Raw genomic sequence first — 5,905 nt, 5'->3', positions numbered from 1 at the left:
AATGCCCAAGGGTACTGTAACATGGTCATCCTTATTGTAAAATGGCCCTAACATGGAAGTGTCCCTAGTTCATTTAAAGTAAGCTACTTGATGAATATTTTGACCAATGTGACTAGCATCCCATTCAAAAGTCCAAGGGTGCTAGAATTGGCTTCTCCATACCATGACATGGTCCATAGATGACAAGCTCAAAGCCCTTGACTATCTAACTCGGAGTTGATGATGAAAGCTTGATTTGTGTAGAATCGCCTATGGTATACTATTTTGGGTTCTACCTTTTCTTCTTAATAATTCTCTCCTTTTCCATCTAATCAGAATGAAGACAACTTTGAGGAAGTAGTTGCGGATTGAGACTTAAATGGTCGAAACCATAGCTCATATTTGAGACTTCATTGACTAGGGAGATTGTTAATCTCTATGGCTAATTGTAGACTATGTGATTCAAGTCCCAAGAATAAACTTTCCTAACACAACATTAACAAAATATATATTCTTTCTATTATTTAATTATTTATCAAAATTTGCTTCCATTGCACTTACTAGATATAAAGAAAAGTGCATTAGAATTGGCCACTGATGAGTGGTCATAAGTTATGGTGGACCCATGTAGTGGGTTAAAGAAAAGATAGTACACAGAAAAGATAGTACACACTTCTACTTATGACCCAATTGGGTGCACGTGATTGCAATTCAAGCATATTAGGTTAGGTTTGTACACAGAAAGAGTTAATGGCTTGAAGCGTGGGCTAGATTTGCCAAAACAAACAGTTACAACCAACAAGATGACATGATTATGAAATGTTTGTACAATATGCTGCTGAAAGGCTAAAATGGAAATATCCTTACATAGAAAACTTGTATAAAGATTTCAGCACTATTTTTGTACTGCCCTCATAAAGAGCTTTCACATGACACCCATATTTTGGGGGGTCCACTTTGTAATCCAACTATTCCATCTGAAAGGAAACTGTAAGGAAGAACAATAGAGAGGATGTGCTGATGAGGCCTAAAACTTGAACTTAGGAGAGAAGCCACAAGCTCCGTGTCTCCATGCTAGTAAGAATGCGAAGGCCTAGCCACCAAGTCATGGTCAAAACATCCAAGGTCTCGAACTATGTAGAACAAATAGATCTTGCATATCATTAGGAAAGATGATGAATGAAAAAGATTTTCGCCAAGGTGTGAAGGACCGTATGATGAGAAGGGATCCCCTTTGACCTTTGAAGTTGGAGGAATGGGATCCCTCGCCGAAGCCCCCTTTGAGAGAGAGGGAATCTAAAGACTCATGGATCATGGTTTTTGAAGTATTTGATGATGAAGTGCCGCTGGTGGTGCCGAAGAAAGTATTTGGTGCTAAGAGGGAACAAAGACCAAACAACTCCTAGAGGTGGTCTTTCGAACTTTAGTACAAGAGGGAGGGGTAAGGTGTAGCTCATATAGAGTCGTGAGTTGGCAACAACCTCTATTTCTCAGTGGAGTAGATTGCGGAGCTGAAGGAGTTGTACAAATCAAAGAAGTTGAGGAAGTTGAATTGCCTCTGTATTTGAGAGGAGTGGAGTTCTGAGGTGACGATACCTAACAACTACTATCTCTTAGTGGAGCAAACTGTTGAATTGTAGGCCATGGAAGCCACCGTACCTAAAAATGGGTGGGGGACACCTCAATAGTGCATTTTGGTGGTCTTTAGGAGGGCTTATTGCATAGAAACATGAAAACGGGAACGGGGAACGGGGACGGGGACGGGAATGCCAAACCTAGGGAACGCGGACGTGGGAACGGGAATGGCATTTAAAAAATCAAAATTCATGAAAAAAATTTAATATTTCACTTATAATCCATGTGGACTCTGGAGTGTTAAAACTTAAAACCAAGGTATATAATCCACAAGGACAAATCATTTTAAGTTTTAACTTTAAGATATCATGCATTATTCTAAAACTACTCATTAGAAATTGAATTGCAACTTACAAGGCTCAAGAGGTAAGCTATTCAATTATAAATAATAAAATCCATAATACATATGCCAAAAATCATAAATGATAAAACAATGAACAATGAACTAAACTTTAAAGTCTAAGCTAAAAGAACATGCCTATGGTACCATTACCAAAAAACTTAAAAGATTACAAATATGAAATTGAAGTCTAATCTTTGAAAGAACATGCTCATTGCCCCAAAAAAGACTACAAATATAAAGTCTAATCTCTAGACTGAAGCAAAATGCGGCATGCCAAAATAGCCCAAAGGGCAACTGCAAGACTGCAAGACTCAAGTACAAATATAATATCGGCATGGCACAATTGTCAACAGCCCAAGTGTCACAGTGTCATCAATGATCATAATATCATATATAATGTAAATGTGTCATGACTCATGTATCATGAGACTCGTGATAAGTAAGCTAAATCAAAGATCATGATCATGATCTGAGGCTGCTCTAGCCACTCCTGAAGTGCCAGCCTCATCATCATGTGTACAATGAATTGCTGCATCTCCCTCAACATCAGCATGTGTCCCCTCTTCTTGTTGCATCTCCCACTTTGTGAATGGATCAGGCTTTGTTGTCATACTGTTACATAACATCCTCAAATTAGCACTAACGAATACTAGATCGTTTGCCCTCTCCACACCAAGACGGTTCCTCTTCTTTGAAGCAATGTGAGCGTAGGTACTCCACAATTGCTCCAAACAAGAGGAGCTAACTGACTGACTCAAAATACGGATGGCTAGTTGCTGCAACTCAGGACCATCCGAACCATAGTCCTCCCACCACAAAGCTGCCCCAATCTTACAGCGATCCTCCTGTGCATCCCCACAACCAAAAGAACCCCGAAAGGTCCTATAACATGAAAGCTGATCTCTGATCTTTCGTCTAGTGCCATGATCAGGCACTAGACGAGACAATATAAGTCTCCATGCATCCATAACCTCAGTGTCATTCTCCTAACCCTTGCCCTGGAACTCAGGATCCACAACAAATGCAGCTGCATGCATGGGTGAGCTATAGGAGTTCCACCTCGTCACAACTAAATGGTGTATTTCCTCATATGCCTCATCATTTGGTGCCAACTCTTGCAACTTTTCATTCAGCTTGTCCATAGCCTCATATACCTTGCCAATGCAAGGTTGCATAGCATCCATAACCCTCAATAAATGTACAATGGGTGATACCATAGTATCTATCCGTTTTACATCATCCCAAAAAGTGGAGTTATTTGCTTTCTCCAAGCATAAGATACCTGTAGGAGTATCTGCCAATGTTGATGAGGTAAACTCATCACTAAGAAATAACTGCCTCAAGGCACCACTGCATTCTCTTAACCTGCCTAGCATCAAGAAGTTAAAGGCAAATCTGGTATCAGAGTATTTTAAAAGTGTCTTCTTCGACCGCAAAGAGAAGTGATGGCGAAGAAACTGGTGATTCAAAACAAAGCTAACCATTTGAGCTCCTTGCTCTATGACAAGTGCAATCCATGACAGGTTACCAATATCCTTTAGTAGGTTGTTCAAGCAATGAGCCATACAATATGAAACTGTGATATGCGGATAATATCCCTGAATAATATCACCTGCTGCCCTATTTGCAGGCTCTCCATCTGCAACAAATCCCACAACATGCTCTGGGCCAATAAGCTCAACACCTGTAACCCACTCTGCTGCAAGTACATCTGCTGACTTTCCTGTCCCCGATGCATCATGTGAAGATATGAAATACATTTCTCCACGAGAATAAGCAACCATACCATGAATGGATCGCTTGCGTGTATTACTCTAACCATTAGCAATCAAGGAAACTCCATTTTTATCCCACATGCTCTTTCTAGTCACTGTTGCTTGCTCAACAAGGCGCTTTTCCTTGTCGAGCAAAGTGGTGCGTAAGGTCTCTGATGATGGAGGTACATACGAAGGGCCATACTCACCAATCTTCTTGCACATCAATTTAAAATACTCTGACCTGGCTGCACGAAATTGAATGTGGTCATGATAAAAAAAGCGTGCCACTGATGTATCCACCTCTTCCTTCTTCTTGGGATCCCAACTAGCATCAAGTGTGCTTTGTCTACGTGCAACATGTGGCGTTGTTGATGCCATGGCCGATGCAATGCCTGCAGTAGGTGTGGAGGTAGCACTTCTTGATACTGACCCTGCTCTAGATACATCTGATGGGGATAGTGTCACAAAAGTTGCAGGGTCAACTGCAACACGTCGTGGTCTAGATGCAAGATAAGCTTGTTGACCTGCTACACGGTCACGAAGCTCCCTTTGCTTCTCCAAGGTTACATTTGGACAAAAGTGCACCTCTGAATTTGGCTCATGTAGGAGATGAGCTCGGACCTGATTATGCATAAATATTAAAATGGAACAAGTGGCAATTGGTAGTCCATATTCTAATATTTAAGGAACTTTGAAAAATTAAAATCAATAAAAATTTGAAATACAAATGCTCGGCTCAATGGATTACCTTGTTTGCTCCACTAGTTCGCTTGTATGGGCAAAGCTTGCAAGTCCATGGTCGAGATCCTCCACCACTCAAAGGGCGGTCAGCATTTACTTCTTCCCACCATGACCAATCATCGGACCTTCTTCCTCGACCACCAACCCGACGAGCGGGGCGGGAAGATGAAGCCATTTATGATTTCAGGCTGAAAATTGAAGGTTCAAGAGTCGAGAGAAGGAAAAATTGAAGGTTGAAAATTGAAGGCTCGAGAGAAGGGAGAAGGCTCAAGAGTCAAGACTCACTCAAGAGTCGAGAGAGAAGGGAAAGGGAGAGAAGGGAGAAGAAGAAGAAAAGAGGAGAACTTGGAACTTGGAAAAGAACTTAGAAGGATGACTCAAGAGAAGAGGAGAAGAAGGAAGAGAAGGAAGAAGGTTCAAGGAAGAAGGAAGAAGAGAAGGGAGAAGTGAAGAGAAGGTAGAAGGAAGAAGAGAAGGAAGAGAAGAAAGAGAAAGAAGAGAAAGAAGAAGAAGGAAGAGGTTGGAGGTGGGAGGAGAAAAAAGAGAAAGAAGAAGAAGGAAGAGAGGGAAGAGAAGGAAGAGAAGAAAGAAGAAGAAGGAAGAGAATGAAGGTGGCTGGGCCACTGGCCGCTGGGGGCAGGATGCAGGCGGGTCCCAGGAGCAGGATGCAGGCGGGAGTAGAACGTGAAGAGCAGGATGCAGGCGGGAGTCTGGGCGCCGGACGGGAGTAGAACGCGAAGCGCAGGCGGATGCAGAATGCGGGCGACTGGGCGCAGGTAAGTTTCGCTTGCCACGTGGCGTTCCCTGTCCTGTTTCAGACAGGGAACGTAGCAGGGAACGCGCCCTGTCTGGAACGGGACAGGGAACGTTCCATCATTTGGAAACGCGGTCCATGACGGATACATTCCGGGGACGGCGATTCCACGTGTTGGGGGGCCGTTCCGGCTGTTTCCTGTCACTATGGCTTATTGCCTTGTGAGGTCTTAGAGTTTCCTTTTGCTCGCTAACAACCACTATCTCTTAGTGAAGTGAATTGCCGAATTGTGGGTCACACATTGTGGTGATCTTTAGGAGGGCTTATTGCCTTGTGAGGTCTTAGAGTTTCCTTTTGCTTGCAAGGGCCCAGTGGGCCATGAAGAAGAAGAAGAAGAAGAAGAAGAAGAAGAAGAAGAAGAAGAAGAATTTTTTTTTTTTTTTTTTTTTTTTTTTTTTTTTTTTTTTTTTTTTTTTTTTTTTTTTTTTTTTTTTTTTTTTTTTTTTTTTTTTTTTTTTTTTTTTTTTTTTTTTTTTTTTTTTTTTTTTTTTTTTTTTTTTTTTTTTTTTTTTTTTTTTTTTTTTTTTTTTTTTTTTTTTTTTTTTTTTTTTTTTTTTTTTTTTTTTTTTTTTTTTTTTTTTTTTTTTTTTTTTTTTTTTTTTTTTTTTTTTTTTTTTTTTTTTTTTTTTTTTTTTT

General features: G+C 40.7%; 1 pseudogene; it reads right to left on the bottom strand.

Annotated features, from left to right (window-relative positions):
- Positions 1-2,406: 2,406 nt before the first annotated feature.
- LOC148008124 (uncharacterized) lies at positions 2,407-3,751 on the bottom strand (annotated as a pseudogene).
- Positions 3,752-5,905: the final 2,154 nt, after the last annotated feature.

The sequence above is a fragment of the Lygodium microphyllum genome, unplaced genomic scaffold (assembly GCF_053477565.2).
Source record: "Lygodium microphyllum isolate KBCC unplaced genomic scaffold, Lygodium_microphyllum_v1.1.10 scaffold_345, whole genome shotgun sequence".
NCBI classification, from domain to species: Eukaryota; Viridiplantae; Streptophyta; class Polypodiopsida; order Schizaeales; family Lygodiaceae; genus Lygodium; species Lygodium microphyllum.
This window is presented reverse-complemented; position numbering and strand designations above follow the sequence as displayed.